We start from the raw sequence: 26,076 nt of genomic DNA, 5'->3' as shown, positions 1-26,076 counted from the left end.
TCAGAAGTTTACATACACTAAGTTGACTGTGCCTTTAAACAGCTTGGAAAATTCCAGAAAATGATGTCATGGCTTTAGAAGCTTCTGATAGGCTAATTGACATCATTTGAGTCAATTGGAGGTGTACCTGTGGATGTATTTCAAGGCCTACTTTCAAACTCAGTGCCTCTTTGCTTGACATCATGGTAAAATCAAAAGAAATCAGCCAAAACCTCAGAAATAAATTGTAGACCTCCACAAGTCTGGTTCATCCTTGGGAGCAATTTCCAAACGCCGGAAGGTACCACGTTCATCTGTACAAACAATAGTACGCAAGTATAAACACCATGGGACCACGCAGCCGTCATACCGCTCAGGAAGGAGACTTGTTCTGTCTCCTAGAGATGAACGTACTTTAGTGCGAAAAGTGCAAATCAATCCCAGAACAACAGCAAAGGACCTTGTGAAGTTGCTGGAGGAAACAGGTACAAAAGTATCTATATCCACAGTAAAACGAGTCCTATATCGACATAACCTGAAAGGCCGCTCAGCAAGGAAGAAGCCACTGCTCCAAAACCGCCATAAAAAAGCCAGACTACGGTTTGCAACTGCACATGGGGACAAAGATGGTACTTTTTGGAGAAATGTCCTCCGGTCTGATGAAACAAAAATAGAACTGTTTGGCCACAATGACCATTGTTATGTTTGGAGGAAAAAGGGGGATGCTTGCAAGCCGAAGAACACCATCCCAACCGTGAAACATGGGGGTGGCACCATCATGCTGTGGGGGTGCTTTGCTGCAGGAGGGACTGGTGCACTTCACAAAATAGATGGCATCACGAGGAAGGAAAATAATGTGGATATATTGAAGCAACAACTCAAGACATCATTCAGGAAGTTAAAGCTTGGTCGCAAATGGGTCTTCCAAATGGACAATGACCCCAAGCATACTTCCAAAGTTGTGGCAAAATGGCTTAAGGACAACAAAGTCAAGGTATTGGAGTGACCATCACAAAGCCCTGACCTCAATCCTATAGAAAGTTTTTTGGCAGAACTGTAAAAGCGTGTGCGAGCACGGAGGCCTACAAACCTGATTCAGTTAAACCAGCTCTGTCAGGAGGAAGGGGCCAAAATTCACCCAATTTATTGTGGGAAGCTTGTGGAAGGCTACCCAAAACGTTTGACCCAAGTTAAACAATTTAAAGCCAATGCTACCAAATACTAATTGAGTGTATGTAAACTTCTGACCCACTGGGAATGTGATGAAATAACTAAAAGCTGAAATAAATCATTCTCTCTACTATTATTCTGACATTTCACATTCTTAAAATAAAGTGGTGATCCTAACTGACCTAAGACAGGGAATTTTTACTAGGATTAAATGTCAGGAATTGTGAAAAAACTGAGTTTAAATGTATTTGGCTAAGGTGTATGTAAACTTCCGACTTCAACTCTATGTGTGTTATCCATTCATGTGTGTACTCAATTCCTACCGGTACGTCATGAACACTGTTATATCAGCAGAAAAAGATGATGACATACTCTTTTTCCCCTCATCCTCCTACTAATTATTTTGGATCTGTGTGTTAACTGTTAAATACACTGAAGTCCTTGGTTCTATAAAAGGATTATTGGTTTCTAAAGAGATGGTCCAGCTGGGATGTGTAATTGCCATAAGGCCAGTCTGATTGTTACGAGATTCCACACTCCTGTTTATAGTATATTCACCAGATTGAACCACTCAGTGTGTAAGCCAATACACATAATGCTTTTTGTTCTATGGGTATACTCTTTCCGGTGCCTCCACATAGCCTACACCAGTGGTTCTCAAACTTTTTAACCTGTGACCCCCCAAAAAGGAGTGGTTCAAAGCTCGTGACCCCCCCCCCCCCCACCCCCATATACGCACATGAATGAATGCACAATCGCTGCGCAAATGTAGCCTGTCATAACAGCCATAAACTGTGATGCATTTTCAGAACAAAAGATGTAGAAATAAACGTTGTTTTACACCTGCATTTTGAGCCGAAAGTCATTCATGTTAGTAGTCAATATCAACTCGGGATATCATGTTACTTCTCTGGAGTACAGAGCAAGCAGGATTATATGGCCTACCTGTATGCAGCGGAGGTTACAGGATCGGATGGAAAGCATGATCTGTTTGTAGCCTTTTTCTTCCTCACAAATATTGTATTAAATTCGCCAGAATATGTTACATCTTCATCCCATAAGTAGGCCCTATTGAAGGCAGTGCAATGTTACAGCTATCTTTAGTCTGTAGCCACAGTAGCCACCCAAACTAGGCCTAACTGAAATATGAAAATGATCAACGAAATCTCCAGGTAGCTTATTGTTCTGGCAATGATGCATCCTTTAGCAGATTGCTGAACTGTATTTTATATGGATAATATAACTGTACTCTGTTTTTGCCAGGCAAAGTGCTTTCCCATTCAGTTTCACACTCGCGACTGACCCCAGGGGGTCAGGACCCCCAGTTTGAGAACCACTGGCCTACACAACACTACATTTATTTAACCTTTATTTAACGAAGAAAATTCCCTTGAAGTTAAAAACCTATTTTGCGAGGGGTTTTACTGGTAGTTTGTGGTGGATGTGGCCAGCCCGTGTGTGTTTCCATTAGTTGGTGCTATGCTTGGTGGTTGTAGTGGTCTGCCTCTGTGTGTTGTGTGACCAAACATCTGGTCAGTGTGTTAGCCTCCTGTGTGTCTGTAAGGAATTCTGCTGGAGCTGGGCTATGTCTCACTGTCAGAGGTATAACCACTGATATATGGAGTGTCTCAAGATTTCTTTCTCTCTATCTTTGTCTTTATGTCTGTCCCTCTCTCTCCCCCTCAATCTTTTTCTATTTATCTCCATAAAGTGTAGGTCTTCCACTGTTACTTGAGTATGTGCAGGAAATCTATCTCCTTCTCTCTTTCTTTCGCACTCTTCTTCTCTAATTCTCTCTCTTTCTCTCACCCTCTCTCCCTCCCTCTCTCATATCCCTAGTCTAACAGCCCATTTGAGATGCCAGTGAACAGGAGAAAGGACTCGTAAAAAAGTGAAACCTGCCTATTTAACGGCACCATAAACCAGATGCTCGCCTCAAAACCCTGCTTCTCTGTTCTTATATTAATGAAGCATCAAATATTTAATTAAATGTTAAAAGGCTGCTGATATAAAGGTCCAAAGGTTTCATCCGCCCCTCTGTTCTCTTCCTCCATTCAACATTCTTTCCCTGATTGTTCATTCAGTTTATTCTGAGAGGGTGTGGAGTGATGGTTCCCCACTCATCACTGTAGTGGATAACTCTCCATTTGCCCTTCTGCTGTGTTCCATGTACTATTGTACTGGTAGGGCTAGAAGGTATACCTTTTATTGCTATGTGACCTAATCTGGCCCGTAGTTTAGGCCTCTAGGGCTCAGTTTTCCTGGCAAGGTTACAGTACATGATCAGGTAAAACTCTTGCCCCTATGTATAGGACGGATGGACTTCTACTTGTCTGTAGAATTTGGCTTCAGTAGGTTTCAATGGCATATCTTTATAGAGGTCCTGGATGGTTGCTTTGTTGGTATGGAGGACCGATCCTCAGTCCTACTTTACATGTTCTAGGTTCTAGATTCAGCCGCAGGACATTTTTTTTGGGATCGAATGGTCGGGGGGCTGGAAAATAATTATTATTATTTGTGCAAATTGACCACAACTAAGCCCAAAAATAGATTATATTTGAAAATAACAATCATTTCATACCTTGATTACATTGAGACACGATCACATATCTCTTTTTTTATTTGCGGGAATAATTGGGAACAGATTTCCTAAATTAAACTCATTTTTAGCAAAGTTGCTGACCTGTTTGCTGACCCCTGGTCTAGTCATTGTGTTAGAAGGGATGTTCTAGATAAGGGCTAGATTCTGTGGCTATTTTGATAGTGCCGGCTTGTTCATGATGACCAAGCAATTTTTTTACTACTTTTCAAACACTCATTGGATAGCCTAAGTCGCAAAGCTTATCACTACAGTCGCCTCCCACAGCCAAGCCATTACACTATTTTACTCCAGGATATAACCGCAGATGGAGAAAGTGAGTGGCTTTTCCTGTTTAATTTATAGACCTAGTTATTCTGGGTTGTAGCACCTCTTTCACCTTACCCTTCTTAAAACCTATGAGGAAGCTTGCTAAAATATTAGGCATTCATCACAGTTAATATAGCCAGTAAATCCCTCTCTTTTTCAGGACAGACTTTTTCTCATCCTTTTATTCCTGCAGTATTGCTGAAATAGACGTGATTATTGCCTGAGCTTAGGGACACAGTCATATCAGGAACAGTCATCTTTTTCATCCTCTCTCTCCCCATTCCCAGGCCTTCTATTTACATTAGAGGACATCGTGGAATGAATCTGCTACTGCTGAAAGAGGGGGAGTTATCACTGCAATGGGGCTGGATGCAGTCACTTATGAGAGAGAGAGAGAGAGAGAGAGAGAGAGAGAGAGAGAGAGAGAGAGAGAGAGAGAGAGAGAGAGAGAGAGAGAGAGAGAGAGAGAGGGAGAGGGAGAGGGAGAGGGAGAGGGAGAGGGAGAGGGAGAGGAGAGAGAGAGAGAGAGAGAGAGAGAGAGAGAGAGAGAGAGAGAGAGAGAGAGAACTACATGTTATGGATCTATAGATTTCTGTTGGATCACTCATCTGTTATTCCATCTGCACCCTCTGTCCCCATGTAACCTGTCCAACAATAACATCCATGTCAATGCCAGGGTACAGTGCTGGGCTATTCTTACCTGTCAGCTGTTAAACAATACGACCAGTCAGTGCCTCAAGTCAAGCCAGGTTATGCACTGTGTATATGTATCGGCCTTTGCCTAAATACTTTGCGTTATCTTAATGTCTAATATTGTCTGCCCTTCTCTCCACCTGTAGCCTGCCCCCCAGGGACATTCAAGTCGAGCCAGGGTCCAGGTCTGTGTCTGCAATGCCCCTCCAACAGCCGATCTGCAGCTGAGGCCGCCACTATCTGCGTCTGCCGCAATGGCTACTACCGAGGGGACGTAGATCAACCTGACATGCCCTGCACCAGTGAGTATCTTATATGGTACTGTTCCTCTGTACAGCCAGGCATAACCTGCAACAGTTCTATACTACAGTCTATATCTGAGTCTTCAACATCCCCTGTACATACATGTATACTCTTATGTAACCTTTTCCATATATTTGCCGTATTCAGCCTCTGTGGGGTATGAGTGAGGAAACAAGACATATTAGTTATATACCTATGCAGACATATTACTTAAACTGTATGTCACTATATGTCAAACTTTGACATTATGTCTAATGAGATATGTCTGAAGGAAAGGCGGGAGGTATACATCCGGTGACTAATGTGGATTTTACAGGTGATGAGGCTGGGAAATCAGATTGCAATGTCAGATTATATCCTGATCCTGTCCATATTTACACTATGTTTACAACTTCAGTACTCTAATGCAGCAAATCAAATCACATTTTACTTGTCACGTGCCGAATACAACTGGTGTAAACTTTACAGTAAAATGCTTGCTTACGAGCCCTTCCCAATAATAAAGATAACATTGTAACTGTGACGGAGCTGGCCATACCCCGTGCAAAGAAAAGAGAGAAATCTGAAAAGAAAATAGAGAAAACTGATGGAAATCCCTTGGATTACATTAAGGGACATTTCCCTTCTCTGCTTCAGTTTGATCCTCATGAAGTAATGGAGGTGATGGAGGTAGTTGGTAATTTAAAGATATCAGCATCAGGTCATGATGAGATTGGTGCCTCTTTGGTGAAATCAGTGTCCTCGATTACGGAGCCTATAATGTACAGTGCCTTCGGAAAGTATTCAGACCCCTTTATTTTACAGCCTTATTCTAAAATTGATTACTTTTTTTTCCCCCTCATCAATCTACAAACAATACCTCATAATGACAAAGCAAAAACAGGTTTGTAGAAATGGAAATATCATATTTACATAAGTATTCAGACCCTTTACTCAGTACTTTGTTGAAGCACGTTTGGCAGCGATTCCATCAGCGATTCCATCATCGAGTCTTCTTGGGTATGACACTACAAGCTTGGCACACCTGTATTTGGGGAGTTTCTCCCATTGTTCTCTGCAGATCCTCTCAAGCTCTGTCAGGTTGGATGGGGAGCGTTGCTGCACAGCTATTTTCAGGTCTCTCCAGAGATGTTAAATCGGGTTCAAGTCCGGGCTCTGGCTGGGCCACTCAAGGACATTCAGAAACTTGTCCCGAAGCCACTCCTGCGTTGTCTTGGCTGTGTGCTTAGGGTCGTTGTCCTGTTGGAAGGTGAACCTTCACCGCAGTCTGAGGTCCTGAGCACTCTGGAGCAGGTTTTCATCAAGGATCTCTCTGTACTTTGCTCCATTCATCTTTGCCTCGATCCTGACTAGTCTCCCAGTCCCTGCTGCTGAAAAACATCCCCACAGCATGATGCTGCCACCACCATGCTTCACTATAGGGATGGTGCCAGGTTTACTCCAGATGTGACGCTTGGCATTCAGGCTAAAGAGTTCAATCTTGGTTTCATCAGACCAGATAATCTTGTTTCTCATGGTCTGAGAGTCTTTAGGTGCCTTTTGGCAATCTCCAAGCAGGCTGTCATGTGTCTTTTACTGAGGAGTGGCTTCTGTCTGGCCACTCTACCATAAAGGCCTGATTGGTGGAGTGCTGCAGAGATGGTTGTCCTTCTGGAACAGTGGCGGTCAGTGCCGTTTATGAGCATGGCCTTATTTCTATTAACACATATTGGATGACTCTCATTCATATTCAACAGAATAGTGTGTTTTAATCAGTTATTTGGTGAAATGATTATATTTAGTATAGTTTTATCTCAAAAGGATTACATTTTTAATGTTTACCAATTTACATTTTTATGAAATTCACTGAGGAGGATGGTCCTCCCCTTCCTCCTCTGAGGAGCATCCGCTGTTCTGGAAGGTTCTCCCATCTCCACAGAGGAACTCTAGAGCTCTGTCAGAGTGACCATCGGTTCTTGGTCACCTCCCTGACCAAGGCCCTTCTCTTCCGATTGCTCAGTTTGGCCGGGCGGCCAGCGCTAGGAAGAGTATTGGTGGTTCCAAACTTCTTCCATTTAAGAATGATGGAGGCCACTGTGTTCTTGGGGACCTTCAATGCTGCAGAAATGTTTTGGTAACCTTCCCCAGATCTGTGCCTCGACACAATTCTGTCTCGGAGCTCTACGGACAATTCCTTCGACCTCATGGCTTGGTTTTTGCACTGTCAACCATGGGACCTTATATAGACAGGTGTGTGCCTTTCCAAATCATGTCAACTCAATAGAATTTACCACAGGTGGACTCCAATCAAGTTGTAGAAAAATCTCAAGGATGATCAATGGAAATAGGATGCACCTGAGCTCAATTTTGAGTCTCATAGCAAAGGGTGTGAATACTTATGTAAATAAGGTAATTATGTTTTTTTTTTTTATATAAATTTGCAAAAATGTCTAAAAACCTGTTTTCTTTTTGTCATTATGGGGTATTGTGTGTGGATTGCTGAGATTTAAAAAAACATATTTATCCATTTTAAATTTGTACTACCATGTTTTTTTAAAAATCCAAGAAAAAATGTTTGTATAAGAGGATGTTGAAACATTTAAATCAACATTGTATTCTATATGAACACCAATATGGTTTTCGTAAAAACTACTCCACAGTTTTGGCTCTTTTGCAACTTGTGGATAAAGTCTTTACAGCCCTGAACAGTAATGAATACGCTGTTGGCATCTTTTTAGATTATTTAAGTGTTTGACACGATTGATCATGAAATATTATTAACGTTTTCAAGATTATACATATAATTGGCTATATAGTTATGTTTATGATAGAGAACAATTTGTTTGTGCAAATGGCTGTGCATCTACAACGGCCAAGATATCCTGTGGTGTGCCACAGGGTTTGATAATTGGACCTTTGTTATTCCTAATCTGTATTAATGATCTTCTACCGTACTTCCTATTCTCTTTGCTGATGATACTAATTTGATTTTATCAAATAAGAATTTGTATTTACTAATTAATGAAGCCAATTCAGGCATGGCCACGTTTTCTGAATGGTTACAGCTAAACAAATTATCTTTACATTTAAAAAAATCCAACTTTAATGTATTAACTATTAAGAATAAGAAATATTGTAAAAAATATATATAAACATAACATTTAAAAAAAGAGCCAGAATCTCAATTGGTGGGAATGAAATGGAACAAGTCACATCCACTAGATTCCTCTGAGTTTTAATTGATGAAAAGTTATTCTGGAAAGATCAATTTGTCTGCAGCAAAGTGATGAAATCTGTTGTTTCATCAGAAAAATTACTGGTTTGGTTCATCAGGCTTGCTTCCTAACTCTGTACTATAGCTTAATTTACCCATATCTCATTTTCTGTAAAATTATTTTATCTGTAGCGTTGTTTTCTTTGGTGCAAATAAATGAAAGTAAAACATCAAAAGGTTAAAAGAATAACTGCATGGATAAAAATTGTCAAAATTCTATAAAAATTTATTAAACTACAAAAAAAATGGTTTAAGAGGTTTAATACAGACCATCCAAAAAGGTTCTTAAAACAACCAAAACCTTTCCTGCAGGGCACATAGCATGTCTACCTCTTCCAAGCATTTATTTTCCCACTGTTCAAACAGACCACTTTTCAAGACACAAAAAACAACAAAATCAGGTGTGGCCAATTACTAGGCGTGGCCAACACACCTGAACACACTCAAATTGACAAGACAAACTACTGACTGTTGATGGTAAATGTATACATATACAGTATGGAATGGTTTGAATAATGAAACAGTTTTGGGCCCAATTAACACACAGGGTGGCAGGTAGCCTAGTAGTTAAGAGTGTTGTGCCAGTAACCAAATGGTTGCTGGTTTGAATCCTCGAGCCTACTAGGTGGAAAAATATGCCGATGTGCCCTTGAGTAAGGCACTTACCCCTAGGTGGATAAGTACATCTGCTAAATGACAACAATGTCAGTAACAAAATCACACATAAAAAAATGTTTAAGTGAAGATGCTTTGAATGCAATAAAATGCCATCTTTACAGTAACACAAGGAATAAAATACACAAGAATGGAACTATATACAGGGAGTATCAGTACCAGATCAATGTGGAGAGGTACAAGGTATTTGAGGTAGGTATATACATGAAGGCAGGGTAAAGTGACTAGGCATCAGGATAGATAATAAGGGAAAAAAGTGTATATGTGTCAGTGGAGGCTGCTGAGGGGAGGATGGCACATAATAATGGCTGGAACAGAGTGAATGGAATGGTATCGGACACATGGAAACCATGTATTTGATACCATTCCACTCCGGCCATTACCACGAGCCCGTCCTCCCCAATTAAGGTGCCACCACCCTCCTGTGGTATGTTTGTATTGTGTCAATGTGGAGTGAGTGTGCGTAGGGTCACTGCAGGATAGAGTCAGTGCAGGTCGTTCGGGTACCATTAATTGACTATTTAGCAGTGTGGCTATTTAGCAGTCTTATGGCTTGGGGGTAGAAGCTGTCTTGGAACCTGTTGGTCCGAGAGCCAATGCTCCGGTACCGTTTGCCGGACGGTAGCAGAATGAACAGTCTATGGCTTGGGTGGCTGGAGTCTTCCTCTTACTGCCTGATATAGAGGTCCTGGATGGCAGGGAGCTCGGCCACAGTGGTGTACTGGGCTGTCCGCACCACCCTCTGTAGTGCTTTGCGGTCAAAGGTAGTGCATTTACCATACCAAGCGGTGATGTAGCCAGTCAAGATGCTCTCGATGGTGCAGCTGTAGAACTTTTTGAGGATCTGTGGGCCCATGCCAAATCTTTTCCGCCTCCTGTGGGGGAAGAGGTGATGCCTTGCCCTCTTCACGACTGTGCGGGTGTGTGTGGACTATGTTAAGTCCTTAGTGATGTGGACGACAAGGAACTGGAAGCTCTTGACCCTCTCCACAACAGCTCCATCGATGTGGATGGCGGCGTGCTGTCCCCTCTTTCTCCTATAGTCCACGATCAGCTCCTTGGTCTTACTGATATTGAGGGTGAGGTTGTTGTCCTGGCACCACACTGCCAAGTCTCTGACCTCCTCCCTGCAAGGTGACTCATCGCCGTCGGTGATCAGGCCTACCACCGTCGTGTCATCAGCAAAACTTGATCAGGGAGTACAGGAGAGGACTAAGCACACATCCATGAGGGGACCCCGTGTTAAGGGTCAGCGTGGCGGAGGTGTTGTTGCCTACCCTCACCATCTGGGGCTGGCCCGTCAGGAAGTGAATAGATTATACATTAATAGATATTCCTCTACTGCAGCACACAGTCCTCATTGTACTGATAGACAAAGCAGACACACCAGCTAGCCTCCATACATACAGTATTCTGGAGAGCCAATAAGCCTATTTTTGCCGTCATACTTATCTAGACATGTATTAAAACAATATGCTAAGCTCTTCACAAGTCCCCGCCGACACACAATTATAGCAGAGAAGAACACTGAAGCCCCAAAACGCTTGTTTACTTCGGGATTCTAATGCCTCTGCAGAGGGCTTTAATGGTGTAGACACACACACACACACACACACACTGGCTCTAATGCCTTAGGAGAGGATCTTATTCATAGTTCTCCAACTCCTCACTACTTCTCAATAGCAGCACTGGAGCTACAATATCATTATTTGTCTGGTTGTGTATTTATTTTATCTTGATTTATTCATAAAGGCCTAAGCTAATTGGCTCAGAGACAGGGTGTAGTGTCCAGTTCTGTTCCCCTGGTCTGGCTGGTGCTACCAGAGCTGTCAGTGTGTGTTACAGCATACAGTAGCTGTATGTATGTCAACAGCCTTCTGCTCTGCAACGTTTCTCTTCGCCTTGAGACCTTGAATACTCCCCTCTTGTGCAACATGCCTCTCCTCTTCTAAGTCTTGAACGCTCCCCCAAGTGAAGAAGCCTTAAACACCTTGATACTTTGAATGCTCCCTCAAAAATAGAACCCCTTTGTACCTTGAGACTTTGAACGCTCCCCAGGTGCATCACCCTTTGTCTGCCTTGATGCTCCTAACATTCCCCAAGTTCACCATAGCTCTCTAGGTTTTTCAGTGGTACCTCGAGAATAGCATATATCTACTACTTGAAACTTTTTGAGTCTTGGAACGCCTCTTAAGAGTAGTCATTTCCATCTTAAGGCTGTTGAACGCACCCTTTCCACTGTGCTATCTGCTCCTCTTCTGGTGAGTCTCCTGACAGTGTCAGCAGGGGTCCCCAACGATCCCCCTCTCACCACCCCCTCACCCCCAACGGGACTCACCAAGCCGAGGCTCTACTTCAAACAACGTCGCTCTCCCCATTTCCTCTTCCTCTAGGGGAAACCCTCTGTCTCCCAGCACGGGGCCCACTACCCTTGGCTCCGCTACCCGCCACCGGTTGCTTTTGGGACGGGCTTGCGCCACACGGCGCTCCCCTCTTCCTACCAACCGCCAGGCTTTCACTAGCCTTTCCCCAGTTCCCTCACCATGGGCTTGGCCAGGGATAGCCTGCCTGCCTGCTGGGTCCACAGGACCTCTCTCTGTGTGGGGGAGAGAGGGAGACTGACAGGCCGGTCGTTAATTGGTGGGAGTCGGTGGGAGTGGGCCAGTGGAACTGTTGCTGATTAGTCCGTTGGGGAGAGATGAGATACAGAGATGGAGGGGAATAGGGGAGAAGCGTGCTGTGGCTCCACTGTGTGAAGAGGGAGGGAAATTGAGAAATTAAGTAGCATGGTTGGGCTTATGGAGAGATGCAAGGACACAGTTTGTAGTACTGTGCTACAGTTAACTCTGTAGGGAATGGAGAGAAATGCAGAGGGCCTGCTGGCGAGTTAACAACTACTGTAGGGAGATAGTAGAGATGTACAATATGTACACTTAGAGAAAAGGGTTCCAAAAGGGTTCTTTGGCTGTCCCCCATAGAAGAACCCTTTTTGGTTCCAGGTAGAACTATTTTGTGTTCCATGTAGAACCCTCTGTGGAAAGCGTTCTACATGATACTCAAAACGGTTCTACCTGGAACCAAAAAGGTTTCTTCAAAGGGTTTCCCTATGGGGAGAGCCGAAGAACCCTTTTAGGTTCGAGATTGGCCTTGGTGGGCTTGCTCGAATTGCGTTTCCACTGCCTACAGAAATGATAAATTATGTAATGTTGCTATGTAGCCAATATGTGACTGTGCAGCTGGCTTCGCTAATGTTGCTAGCTAGCAAGATGTTGAAGAATTTAATTCACCCTCCCAGTGCTGTACCTAACGTTACCCTATACTCCTGCCAGTGCTAGCCAGACTCAGAGCCATGTATTTAGCTTGCTAACCTTAGCTAGCTAGCTAAATGGTTAGTGTCATTGCTAGCATAACAGGCTAGCTAGCTAGCTTAATTCCTACCTTGCTTGCCATGGCATTGGATTTTAGCTAGCTAGCACCAAGAAAACCAGACGACAGGTTTGATATGATGTAGCTAGCTAGCTAGCTTTCAATACGACCTGGCCAGCAAAAATTCCTGCTAGTGCACATTAGCTAGCTAGATAGCTAACTTGTTTCAACTCTGATTTGCTAGCTAACATTAGGTAGTTATCATTCGAGGTCCGACTGTTCTCATAAAAGTTTATTGTGTAGTGCAAAAATGAATGAAGGATCCAGCTATGGTGGTAATGTGTGTGATGTCTGACTACTGCAGTACTGCTTGTCCATTTGCTAGCTAACAGCAACAAGCCCAGATGAGCTAGCTAAACGTTGTGTCAGCATCCAGCATTGACCAGCCTGAATTCTAATCAAGCTCGAATTCCATTCGAGCCAGCTCAAATTTGACCCTAATTTGGCCCTAATTTTAAGTGCAAGTGGAAATGGGGCTTAAAAGAACAGGCTGAGAGAGATATTTTCTCAGGTTTGTCTCTTCTCTCATTTGTACCCTTTCTCCTGTTCTCCTGTGCTCGTTTTCACCTTATTTTCTCCTTTAAATATCTCCCTCATACATTTTCTTGTGTTTTACTTGTCATGTTCACCTTTTTTCCTTAATTCTTCTCTCCTCTCATTCTCTCTCTCCTTCTCCTTGCTCTTTTTCCTCATTTTCTCCTTTTATTCTTCTCTCATTTCTCCGTACCTCCTATCCTTTTTTCTCACTTTCCCTCCTCTTCCTCCTTCTCTTCCCCTCTTCCTCCTTCCTGCCTCTTCCTCCTTCTCTCCCCCTCTCCTTCTGCAGTGGTAGAGTAAGTAAACTGCTAGCTCTGCCAGTAATGCACCAGTCAACAGAGCTAAGCCAGTGTAATTGCCTGGCCTAATCCCTCTGCCTGCACTGTTGCCTGGCTGCAGAGAGAGAGAAAGAGATGGTGCTGTGCATTATGTGTAGAATAGCATGAAATTAGCTCTAAAACAGCAACATTTTCTCTTAGCCTCATGGCAAAATGTGTAAAATAGCATGAGATGAGCTATTAAACTGAAAAGGGTTTTTTTTTTTGGGGGGGGGGGGGGACCGCACTATGCCACTGACACACACACACACACAAACACACACAGACACACACTCACACACAAACACACACAGACACACACACACGCACACAGACACACACACACAGACACACACACACACACACAGACACACACACACACACACAGACACACACACACACACACTTAGACACTCACAGACTCACACACAAACACACACAGACACACACACACACACGCACACAGACACACACACACAGACACACACACACACACACTCACACACAGACACACACACGCACACAGACACACACACACAGACACACAGACACACACACACAGACACACACACACAGACACACACACACATAGACACACAGACACACACACACACACACACACACACACACTTAGACACTCACAGACTCAGACACAGGCATCACTGGCCCTGTTAAATGAGATTCTACTTCCACTAAATCTCCTGAGCTCCCTTGTTAGGCTCTGATATTTGAGCTCTTGTCCATCAAGCAGACCAGCTTCCTTCTGTGGGTCTTTGACTTTTCATGTGATTGACATGGTGGCACATGTGCTCTCTAGTACAAGCTTAGGTCTCATAGTATCTGCCCAGAGCAGAGCATTGGTGTGAAGTGATTGACATGATGGGTTTCTCTAGTGCAGATATTTCTGACGTGAACTAATTGATGGATAGTGTGTAGCCTTTGTGAATGACACCTGCAAATTAGGGCTGTTTGTACACCTAGATGGATATGCTTCTTAATAAAAACCTACTTGAAACAAGCCATTACACTTCGTTATTATCATGGCATTTCATTATTATTCAGGTTATTACTTATAAATATTAATCAACAAATTAAGAAATGCCAGGTTGGAGAGGATCTGTCGCATTTCCGTATTGACACAACATTAACAGAGTCAAAATAAAGATACAGATCTTGTCTGTTGGCTTTTCTACATATAAAAAAGAGACACAAAACCATTGAAACGAAGTCCGCATAACGTCACAAACCCTGCTGCTGCTGTTATTTGATGGCAGTGACATTGACATTTTCTTCAAAGAGAAGACGCCATAATGAGAGAAATAATGTAGCCTAAGCTACTGAAAACAGGACTTTTACAAGACTAAATCATGACAGGAGCGTTTTGATTCTTATTACAGTTTTTTCCAACTGCTTACACACAAAATCTTTTCATGTCACACGATTTTTGAAACCTCTCACTCAAAGTGCAAAACTACACACCAAATCTCCAAAACCATAAGCTATTTCTCAGCCTTTGACTCAGTTGTCAATTGCATAAAACACTTTTTTCAAAACACTACACACAATTCTCTACCTAAAACACAAAAATCTAACAGGAAGTGACTTGCTTTCCTTTTCCAAACACAACCAATCAAAATGCTACACTTATTCACCAGGTCAAACACACTCTCCTCGAATGTTCAAACACTAATTGCTTTACTGATCACTAACCAATCACTGCTTTACTGTAGTATAGGACTGTTTTGAACAATGGATGCCAACAATGGACAGAGAGCAAGAGGAGTAGGAGGGAGAGGCAGGGGACAACAACGAGGACAAATTCAAAGATGAAGAGTGGGAGGAGGAGGAGGAGGAGGAGGAGGAAGAGGACGAGGGCAAAGAAGAGAAGGAAGGAGAGCCATCTCTGATGAGATTAGGGCAACACTTGTTGATCATGTGATCAACCACGGTTTGACCATGAGAGAGGCTGGACTGAGAGTCCAGCCCAACTTAAGTCGATTTACAGTGGCGTCCATAATTCGAACCTTCAGAAATGAGAACAGGTATGCAACTATCTAATGACTATTTTAGCATTAGAGTAATGTACTGTAAAATACGTATGACTGCATAGTATTGCATAAACATTTGTAACTCTAAGCCATCCATTTACTGCACTGCATTGAATGAATGAGGTTGGTTATCATGCTGTACTACATTTTTGTGTACATTGTTTACAGTTCCTATGCTGAACACATACTATGTTTGAATTCTGTACAGAGTGGAAAGGCAAAGACATCATGGAGGACGAGGACGTTTGTTTACAGATGTACAAGAGACTGCAATTATAAATATGGTTTTGGCCAACAATGCAATTAGGATTTGAGAGATAAGAGAGCATATCTTGAATAATGACACCATATTTAACAACATCAATGCTGTAAGCCTGTCGACCATACAACGCATCCTCCAATGGCACCAAGTGACGATGAAACAACTTTACAAGGTGCCATTTGAGAGAAACTCTGACAGAGTCAAGAATCTGTGACATGACTTTGTAGAGGTATGTATGCAACACTACTTCCAGTACTTCAGACATACCATATTTACTCATCTGTATATCCTTTTGTCTGTTACAGAGAGTATTGGAGATGGATGCCCATGTACATTTATTTATGTGGATGAGGTTGGCTTTAACCTCACCAAAACCAGGCGCCGCGGAATAAATGTAACAGGACAGAGGGCAATTACCAATGTCCCTGGACAGCGTGGGGGTAATATAACTATGTGTGCTGCCATCACTCAAAACGGGGTCCTCCATCACAATGCCACACTGGGTCCGTACAACACCGGCCATATCCTCACTTTTCTGGATGCAATTTACACAATGCTTGTCCCTGATCCATATCAGGAGCCTGCTAGATTTGTGGTTATATGGGACAATGTTAGTTTTCACTGGGCTGTTCTGGCCCAAAACTGGTTTGCCACCCATCCACAATTTGTAGTTTTGTACCTACCCCCATATTCACCTTTTCTAAATCCCATAGAGGAATTCTTCTCAGCCTGGCGCTGGAAAGTGTATGATTGCCAACCCTATGCCCGCGTGCCGCTTCTCCAGGCAATGGAGGACGCATGTGGGGACATAGAGGTTGCCTCTGTCCAAGGTTGGATACGCCATGCTAGGAGATACTTCCCTCGATGTTTGGCAAGAGAAAACATATCTTGTGATGTGGACGAAGTATTGTGACCAGACCCAGCCCGGAGAAGAGATGAAGCGTAGCTTAGCACTGGTGACTGCCCCCCCCCCCCCCCCCCCGCCTACCAATTCCTGGACTGCCCCCCCCCCCCGGACCCCACACACACTTTTGTGTTCTTTACTGTATTATAAAGAATATACTTTTGGTTTACATATGTTTATGGTTTTGTTGTATGCTACTGTATACAACAGTAATGTTTGGCCTAATAAATATTTTCTGTTTCTACATTGCATTGGTGTTTACAGTGTACTTGTTACCCCTCTCAGCAGATTACTTTCACTGTAGAACATTGTATTGGAATGTATATATAAGCCTATGAAAGACCAAAGGGCTTTAGATTTAGAACAACAGTGTTTACATGGTTTATCCAAAAATTTACTATTATGAAAGTAGTGTTTGCCATTTGATGCAAATGCTTCATTCTGACATGTGTTTATGGCATTTTGAATGAAGTGTTACATTTTGAAGGAGATGTGAGGCATTTTGCATTTTGTGTGTGCAATTTTGGGAATTGTGTGTAGAGTTTTGAAAAAAGGAGACATAGTTTTGAAAACGTGTGTAAGCAGTTGGAAAAAACTGTAAAGAGATGGAGTCCAGAGAGGCTACTTTAGGAAACTTTCTGAATGGACATATAGGTCTATAGAGAGAATCAGCCAAACTCACACGCACAAACCCCCGGAAAAACACCATTCAATCAAAGCCACCAGCATATATCAGACACAAGAGAAATTATTTATCCTTTCCTTAAAACATATTATAAAACCTATGCCTACTTTTCCTGAAAGTAGGCTATAAGATAATGAATTGACAGTGAAAGTATGAAGGGGACAGCTATGCTATAGTATGAAGATAAAATTTGACAATCATTAAACTACAAATGCAAGCAATATGTCATTTTACATTTTAGCAGATGCTCTTATCCAGAGCAACTTAAAGTTAGTGAGTGCATACATTTTCATACTGGCCCCCCGTGGGAATCGAACCCACAACCCTGGCGTTGCAAACACCATGCTCTACCAACTGAGCTACACGGGACCACGTCCATAGCCTATTTATCAGCGACGCTGATTATCGAGGGGGAGAGTGTTTGAAAGATTTTTCAAATACTGTGAGGAACTATTCTAATTTGAATGGATAAAAAATATATATATATACTTTGTTGACTTACAAGCCCAACTTGGCACTTTCCTACATTTGACATTTGCGAGTAGCAGGCCAGGTACTTCTATGTGTGCTCAAGTGCGCGTGCTCCGTCAGCATTAACAGGACAGAGAAACCAGACACATGCTCATTGCTCACATGGAGCGTGTAAATGACAGCATGAAATACACCAAAACCTTTTTCTCACAAGTGTAGCAGGTTTTTAATACATCCATTAACATACATTATTGTAACCAATTTACAGGGATTAATGGTAAATTGCCACATGGGCATTCATAAAAGTGCATTGCGGGCCGACACTGTATAGCCTAGGCTACTATTCTACTTTGCGGGAATAGGAGGGGGTCTCGCCTAGGGCAGCATATCAGCGAGGACCGGGCCTGATCAGCATTGATTAGTCTATAAATGAAGAAAATATTCAGTATTAAATTATACCATGTCAAATTGGAGAGGATTGGCGCATTGTCCATTTTACAGTACACAACATTAGTGCATTATAGGCCTCAGAGCCAGACCAACCTTGTCGACTGCTGTTGAATAATTAATGAATAGCCAGACACATCCAACCTTTTATAAAAGAAGACAGATTTATTTATTTACTAGCAAGCAATGAAAACGTGCATTGTATAAGTCCACACTTTCTAGCGATTAGCTGCTCCAGCATCAAAGGACAGTTGGAAAGAGGAGGAGATGTAGAACGTTTAATAGACAGACTAAATTAGCAAAACAATTGCTTATAATCATTAGTAAACACTCCAGCTATTAGGTCAAGTTTATCTACATGAAAATAAATAAATAAAATCCAAAAATGAATGTAGGCCTATTTAAACAGTTTTGCCTTTTATCTTATTTTCATGATGGTCTTTATCCATAGCTGTCAGTTACACGGTTATTCAATTACCGTCACAGCCCTACTGTAAATGTACAAACATCTACTTGGAGAATTAAGATTTCTGAGGGGTTCAGTTCCCCCTCTGAAATGAGGCAGCCAGCCCCAACATGCTTTTCTTTCTTTCTTCACCAAATTCCCCAGTCAGTCTGCCTCCAGATCTCCACACAAGGAGTTGTAGTGAGTCCCCAAGGAGCTGTTCCATATCATCAAAACAAACACAGTGAAGGAAGCTTGGGATTGGCTTAAAGGGCCCGTCTGAGTAAACAATGTGGCAGGCTGTTTATTTTGGGCAGCTGAATTGCTCTTGATATCAGCAGGCAGCCCAGGGAGTAAAAACAGGGGCTGTGGCCTTTTGGGGCCCCGCCAAGATGTGTTTCCCTTTCTGCCATGCTGGTGGGCTATAGACATTACTGTCTAGATCCACCTGCTACACAGGATGCTCTATAGCTCATCAGTTAGATGTCAATACACACACACACACACACACCCCACTCATGCACACACAAACACACACACACTCACACAAACTGTCACCTCACTGTCACAAACACTCCAACCAATCAAACACATTACTCTCAGTAACCAAAATGCTTGATGATCACGCAGTCGTCTTAATTGTGGCGGGTGACATGCAAGTAACAATCAAGGCTGACTAGTGTGGCTAAATGAATGCCAGGCGAGGAGCTCAGTAAGTAATGCACTCAACAAATTAAATCTCATGGCAAATTAAAACAGCCAAGGGCAGCCATAATAGCCTGCAAATCACCAGTTAAGTGGCAGTCACATCGGATTTCTCCATCCCTCACTGCATAGGGGAATCTATTTATCTAGCAAAAGAGATGAGATGCACCAAGCCAGGCTCACACCTCACCTCTCACAGCCATTTTGTTTTGTTGTATGCATACTTGAAAACAAACAGCACACAAGTATGCAAATACCTCAATTCGTCGGGGCATGGACTCTACAAGGGATGCTGGCCCATGTTACTCCAATGCTTCCCACAGTTGTGTCAAGTTGGCTGGATGTCCTTTGGGTGGTGAACCATTCTTGATACAAGCGGGAAACTGTTGAGCGTGAAAAACCCAGCAGCGTTGCAGTTCTTGACACAAACCGGTGCGCCTGGCACCTACTACCATACCCCGTTCAAAGACACTTAAATATTAACCCTCTGAATGGCACACATACACAATCCATGTCTCAATTGTCTCTAATTGTCTTATTTAACTTGTCTCCTCCCCTTCATCTACACTGGTTGAAGTGGATTTAACAAGTGACATCAATAAGAGATCCTAGCTTTCAGGATCATCCAGATCAGTTTTCACAGCAGTATGTGTCATGATGATTATAGAGTATATGTATGTACGGTACAGTGTATGAGCTCTCTATGTGTGTGATAGGAGTACAGCTGTTCTCTCCTCCTATGGCCTATTTCTGCAAATGCAAACACTCCCCTATATTTACTCTCTCTCATCTCACTATCTCATCTGTCTTTCTCTCTCTATCTCGCTCTCTGTCTCTCTGTATGTCTCTTTGTATGTCTCTCTTTATGCATCTGTCTCTCTGTGTATGTCTCTCTCTCGCTCGCTCTCTCTCTCTCTCTCTCTCTCTCTCTCTCTCTCTCTCTCTCTCTCTCTCTCTCTCTCTCTCTCTCTCTCTCTCTCTCTCTCTCTCTCTCTCTCTCTCTCTCTCTCTCTCTCTCTCTCTCTCTCTCTCTCTCTCTCTCTCTCTCTCTCTCTCTCTCTCTCTCTCTCTCTCTCGCTCTCTATATGTCTCTCTCTATGTCTCTCTCTTTTTCTCCCTCTCATACACACCCAAATGCTCCAATGAATATGGTGCTTGCAAACCAGAGTTTTTGGTCTGGTTCTCGCATGAGAGTCCTGATTATATGTTAACTGTAAGTGGCTTTGGGTAAAAGTGCCGGCTATCTAGAGAGGTGATGTATTCCATCCTCTCTTCTTTCTCTCCTCTCTCTGTCCTCTCTATGCCAGACCATAATAATCATACTGTGGAGGTCATGACCTCCCTGTCACTGACCCCTCAGTTGTCGCCATGGCGCTGAACCAAGGTCGCTGTGGCAACGCTGCCGATCCGTCACCTCTGTGTGTTCCACTGCTTTGTCCCATTACCCCAGTGCTATCCCATGTGGCTTAGCAGAAACAATGATTAATTGTGGCTGTGTTGACAGAAGCAACTGCCTGCCCTCACCCATCCACCATGGGAAACACAAGGGCCATGTCCTAATATGCTTATATGGCTTCATTCACTTGTTTCCCTTATTTTCAACTGCCTGCCCTCATCCCCTCGAAGATGGGAACCTCAAGGGCTGTGTTCTAATACCCTTATATGGCTTCCTTCACTTCTATCTGTTATCTTTTAACCCGGATATGCTCAGACAATACATTTCACACCTTTTTGTGTAGCCCATGTGCTTGGATGAGTAACATTTATTAACTTTAAAAAAGTATATAATTTGCTGTAACACTAATACCGTATGCAAAACAATAAACTTTGATTTGATTTGAAAGAACTGGATAGACTTCACATTGATTTATAAAAGACCTCAACCCCTTGATTGCGGATTAGTATAGTATAGCTAGTAGCTATAGTACTGCAGTCTCCCTCTCCTTATAGCCCCAGCCCCATTCGCTGGAGTGATGGTCTATAATTTGCATATAGAATAGCATTGGCATATCCGGGAACATTCTTTAAGTGGTGAAAACGCTTCCATCAACAGAGCCGGACTCTAATCACATTCCACTAATCACAGTTTATCCAAGCCTTTCCTGCCCTCTGGGTGGATATGGAATATGCCCAGTTTTCCTCTCCTTGGCAAGTCAGACTCAATCATGCCTGAAACGCTTGTGCCTGATTCACACCATAGGGCTGACCTGTACTGTGCTGGCTCTGATGTTTTCCTTTCACATTGCCCTCTCCAGCATGGTTACAGCAGTTATGGTGGATGTGTAACCAGGCCAGCCAAGTACAGCTCGGCTTGGGTCGGTTCTGTTTGGCTCAGTAGTGTGAAAAAAGGTATTGCCTTGTCTATCCTACAAGAGGTCCATGATTTGTGTCAGCTTGCTACTGTTTGTTCTTTTTATAAATCAGATACAGATATATCGTACAAACTAGAGTAATGTCCTTTAGTAACCTTTACATGAAAGCTACCTCTTGGCCAGGTCTCTCTTGTAAATGAGATTCTTTGAGATCTCAATGGGATCTCCTGGTTAAATAAAGGTTGAATAGAATACTGACAACCTTCTCATTGTGTTTGTCAATCTCAAGGCCTGTTGGCAATTCACTGAGATGTCAATGAGAAAACCTGGTTAAATAAAGGTTCCTCTCTGTGTCTGTTTGTAGGCGTTCCCTCGGGCCCGCGGAACGTGATCTCCGTCGTGAACGAGACTTCGGTGATCCTGGAGTGGCACACGCCCAGGGAGACGGGCGGTCGTGAGGATGTGGTCTACAACATCGTGTGTAAGAAGTGTCGTGCGGACCGCCGTACCTGCTCGCACTGTGACGACAACGTGGAGTTTGTGCCTCGGCAGCTGGGCCTGACAGAGACCAGGGTGTTCATCAGTAACCTGTGGGCTCACACGCTCTACAGCTTCGAGATACAGGCTGTAAATGGGGTCACCAACAAGAGCCCCTACCCTGCCCAACACGTGTCTATAGACATCACCACCAACCAGGCTGGTAAGAGAATAGTGTGGGTGGGAGGGTTATAGTTAGGGGAGTGTGTGGAGGGGATGGGAAAGATGATGATGATGATGATGATGGTGATGATGATCATCATCTGCAGCAGCAACATTTTGATCACCTGTATACATTGTTGGTGTTTTCTGTTGTACCTGTGTCTCCTATATGGTTTTCATATTTTATTCCACATTGCTCAGCACTGATAAACACAGCATATTCTCTGTATTTCTGACTCCTGCCCCGCTGCTTCTCCTATCACAATCTGTGCAGGAGAGATGTCATTGTGCTGTACCGTGAATAATGACTTTAAGGATTGAAGTGAGGGGTGCAGCTTACTCCAGCTATACGAGAACTCACAAAGTGAAATATTGAAACGGTCTCTCTTCTCTCGTTTCATCACCCTCTTTTCTCGTATCAAAGCAGAGGCCTGCTAGATTATTGAGTGTGTTGGGGGTTGGGGGATTTCTCCCTTTGAAACATGGTGAAGTTAAAACCCTAAACCGAAGACATGGCATATTAGGATCTGTGGCGAGACCAGCATATCCATCCCTCTGCCCTATTTCTGCAGCCAGTTCTATTTACACATCAAACCCTGTGATACGAAAAAATTAAAGAGAAAATGCTGGTTTGCATTTTGCTCTGTTCCAAAAGAGAACATTCAAGAAATGCTTTCTTCTTAAAGGCCCAATGTAGCCATTTTTATCTCAATATCAAATCATTTCTGGGTAACAATGAAGTACCTTACTGTGATTGCTTTAAATTAAAATTGTCAAAAATGAACAAAAATAGCTTCTAAGCAAGAGCAATGTCTGAAGCAATAATTTTGCTGGGACTGTCTGACTGGGGAGGGGAAAACTGAAAACGAGCTGTTATTGGCAGAGAGGTTTGGAGCTCTCTTTCTTATTGGTCTATTAAGTAAGTAGGCCAAAACTCCATCCCACCAAAACAGGCTGAAAATTCAGGTTGTCTTTTCAAACAGCTCTTAGACTAAAAGGGTATTATCATAATTTTCATAATTTTATAGTATTATTCCTTTTTTTTAAACTTTTTTTTTTACAGTATTATTCAAACAACATAGTGTGGAAATATATATAAAACACAGCAAAATCACGTTTTGGACTACACTGGGCCTTTAAGCATCGGTAGAAAGTAAATAAATCTGACTTTGGCAAAATGCACACGTTTTTTATATAAAGTATTTTCTACTCAATCTTCTGAAGGTTGAGACAGCATTGAAGCAGCGGCATGGCTTGTCAGAGGTCTTTGCTGTTTGCAGTCTTCTTTTTTTAATGACGCTTTCTTTTCGAAACCTACAAAACATAACTTATTTAATCCTGGGTGAAATACCTACGTAAATAGGTTTGTTTTTATAGGGCTGAACAGATTATAGGGTATTCACAAATCATCTCAGAGAGTAGGAGTGGGATCTAGGATCAGGTCCCTCCTCTTATTCATTATGATTTAAAAGCAAAACTGATCCGAGATCAGCACTTCTTTTCTTAGATCCTTTGTGATTACATGCCCAGGCCAGTTTCTCTGCCATTCGCTGTGTATTGGCAACAGTGCTGTAGCTCTTACAGAACAGGCAGTGAGACAAGAAGGGGTCTGTGTTTAGTACTACATAATGACCATGCAGACATCTCCTCTGTCCAAGACATTAGCCCACGATTAGGGTAGCCTGAACCAAGCCAGAGAGTTGGACGGCCGCCTCCTCATCTCCCTCTCTCTCTTTTTTTTCTCACACCCGAAGACTCTCTCTCTCTTCCCAACCCCCTTGCTTTCTTTTTTCTCTCTCCAGTTCTCTTGCGTCCCTCTCTCCCTCCCTCCCTCGCTCTCTCTGGTGACAGAATATAAATTCAGCCACTGGAAATTACAGCTTTGGGATATTTTCTCTGCCTGGTCCTTTTCCTTCAGTGTTCTTCATGCTCCTGTGGAGTTCCATCATGTACATAGTGGCACTTATCAACGAACCTCGAGCACAAACTATTGACCAAGTGGAAAATGTAAATGAGACGCATTACATTTATCTGTGTTTGCTAGTATGAGAGGGACCTCAAGAGTGTCTGTCCATTACATGGAGTGTAGTGGTGCATTGCAGATACGCTGTTTCGAGTGGTCATTTTGTCAGTCCATGCCATATTACAGTTTTCAGTTTGTACAATAACTTTTCTGGGACTGTTCTGTGTTATAAATATTGAACAACTTCTGGTACTTACTAGTACTTACTACTCTACTAACTGCATGGTTGAAAGCAGAACTTTGGCGCTATGGAAATGTGAAACTGTACCTCAGATTGCAGCCCAAATAAATGCTTCACAGAGTTCAAGTAACAGACACATCTCAACATCAACTGTTCGGAGGAGACTGCGTGAATCAGGCCTTCATGGTCGAATTGCTGCAAAGAAACCACTACTAAAGGACACCCTTGGCTTGGGCCAAGACACACGAGCAATGAACATTAGACCGGTGGAAATCTGTCCTTTGGTCTGGAGTCCAAATGTGAGATTTTTGGTTCCCACCGCCGTGTCTTTGTGAGACGCAGAGGTGGTGAACGGATGATCTCTGCATGTGTGGTTCCCACCGTGAAGCATGGAGGAGGAGGTGTGATGGTGTGGGGGTGCTTTGCTGGTGACACTGTCAGTGATTTATTTAGAATTGAAGGCAGACTTAACCAGCATGGTTACCACAGCATTCTGCAGCGATACACCATCCCATCTGGTTTGCGCTTAGTGGGACTATAATTTGTTTTTCGACAGGACAATGATCCAACACACCTCCAGGCTGTGTAAGGGCTATTTGACCAAGAAGGAGCATGATGGAGTACTGCATCAGATGATATGGTTTGGGATGAGTTGGACCGCAGAGTGAAGGAAAAGCAGCCAACAAGTGCTCAGCATATGTGGGAACTCCTTCAAGACTGTTGGAAAAGCATTGCAACATTTGATTACAACAACATCCAAGAGTACACCATTTCTCTTAGAATGCAAAAGAGAGCGGAGAAGGGAGCGGCCTTCTCTCTCTCTCTCTCTCTCTCTCTCTCTCTCTCTCTCTCTCTCTCTCTCTCTCTCTCTCTCTCTCTCTCACCTTCTCTCTCTCTCTCTCTCACCCCCCCCCTCTCTCTCCCTCTCGCTCTCTCTCTCTCTCTCTCTCTCGCTCATGGCCCTTTGAGTTGTCATGGCTGACAGTGAAATGAGATAGGGAAATGAGAAAGATAAATAAATAGCTCTGATTATCAGGGTGGCCTAATGGCTTCTGACTGTCCCGTTTGACAGGAGAAATAGGCCGTACTTGACAGATAGATGTAAGGAAGAATTGTGCGAGCTCTTCTCTGTGTAAAGAGGTCACTGGCTGTAATCGGGTCTGCCCATGCCCAGCCCTAGGAGACTCTTTGTGGCGCTGCTGCTTCTGACAGGAGGGTTTTCATAGGCAGGCAGGAGGCTAGACTACTGGGCCGGACGTGGTTAGTGGCTCTCTGGGAGGAGACAGAAGGAGGGATCGGAGGATAATATGGGGAGAAAACTTTGTGAGGAGGGCAGTGTAAGAGTGTAAGTCTGGGGAAAGTTATTATTAGCCACACTTATCTGTGCAAACTGGACTGAACACCCAAACAGTTCAAAGGACACAAACATGTCTGCAATATGTTAATGCTCTAAAGTGCTCATTGTATTTTACATGGAATACTGTAGGATTGATGGCGAGATAGAGGAGAGATAGAGGAGAGACAGAGGAGAGACAGAGGAGAGATAGAGGAGAGATAGAGGAGAGATAGAGGAGAGATAGTGGAGAAGATGAGAGAGTGATACAACGTAAGTGTTAGAGGGTGAGATGAGAGA

At 43.1% G+C, this 26,076-nt stretch overlaps 1 pseudogene across 1 annotated transcript in view; it reads left to right on the top strand.

The window, feature by feature from the left end:
• The window catches only part of LOC311147255 (ephrin type-B receptor 1-like), a 308,651-nt pseudogene that overhangs the window by 184,155 nt on the left and 98,420 nt on the right, over nt 1-26,076 (top strand). The window contains exons 4-5 of the transcript in view: nt 4,897-5,052; nt 21,905-22,240. The product of the transcript in view is annotated as an ephrin type-B receptor 1-like (transcript). The remainder of the gene's footprint in view (nt 1-4,896; nt 5,053-21,904; nt 22,241-26,076) is intronic.

This window comes from Coregonus lavaretus, assembly GCF_964263955.1.
Source record: "Coregonus lavaretus genome assembly, chromosome: 19".
NCBI lineage: Eukaryota > Metazoa > Chordata > Actinopteri > Salmoniformes > Salmonidae > Coregonus > Coregonus lavaretus.
This window is presented reverse-complemented; position numbering and strand designations above follow the sequence as displayed.